The sequence below is a fragment of the Galeopterus variegatus genome, unplaced genomic scaffold, assembly GCF_000696425.1.
Source record: "Galeopterus variegatus unplaced genomic scaffold, G_variegatus-3.0.2 Scaffold4320, whole genome shotgun sequence".
Lineage (NCBI taxonomy): Eukaryota > Metazoa > Chordata > Mammalia > Dermoptera > Cynocephalidae > Galeopterus > Galeopterus variegatus.
The window spans coordinates 7,584-8,656 of record NW_007730431.1 but is presented as its reverse complement, the minus strand read 5'-3'; positions in this window follow the sequence as shown (position 1 = coordinate 8,656).

Genomic DNA, 1,073 nt, shown 5'->3' with positions numbered 1-1,073 from the left:
TCACTGCCTTCAGCATTTTACTTCCTTTTATAAGTATTAAAACCATATTAATAAAAGAACAGCTGGCATTAAACAAATCCATTGATAAGAGAATAACTAATATGAACAATAAGTTGCACATTTATGACACCCACACATTTTATTTCTCTGGGGAAAACCTCAAACTTGTAATAAACCTATTAAAAATAAAAGCAAATGGTAATAGAAATTACAGACTATTGGTTTTAATATCATTGTCCCTTGATAATATAACCTCTAATATCAGGAAGAATAAACTTTTAATATTTTTCTAAAGTTTCCATATAAAAATTAAAATACAGATAATACGTACTTAAAATTTTATATTTCTGTCTGTCTTAAAATACTGAAATAAGACATCAATAAAATTATAGCTCTCTTTCAAAAGGTTTTATATAAATACAAACTCTGAAAACCTGTAAGTTGTGATTCTTTGCTTTTTTTCCACTAATGTATAAAGCAATATATGTCTAAATTTTGAGGCAAGATTTAATATAAAATTCTTACAAAAGTCTGTCACTACCTTCTCACCCTACATTTGTGTCAGCTCAACTTGTTTGGTGTTACAATCTTGGCATCACCTGAATATTTCAGGCCTGTCTGGGAAGCCATGCCAGATTGACTCCTTGCTGATAACATTTTTTCCAGGACTCAATTTATGACCATTTGTCAAGGTCTTATTTTTTTTAAATATGAATGTTTCCAAAAATAATGGAAAAAATGAATAAGTACACCCTACTCTTATGTTTGGAGATAAGAGAATGTTATATATCAGATTGTTGGGATACAAACTGTTTCTTTAATAACAGTAATGCAAATAATAATAGTCTGAGATAACTTCTTTGCCCAAATCTACATCTATTGTACATCAGTATGTGAGACCATTTTGAGCTGTGTTAAGCCCAGTTTATTTTCCTCTGGGGTCTTTTCACATCATAGGTTTGAAATATACTGAAGGCAAGGAAGTCTTTTCTGCTCTATGTTCTACTATAAATTTTTACATGTAAACTTTAATAAGGCTTGTTTTCTCTGATTTGCTAACATATAAAAATGAC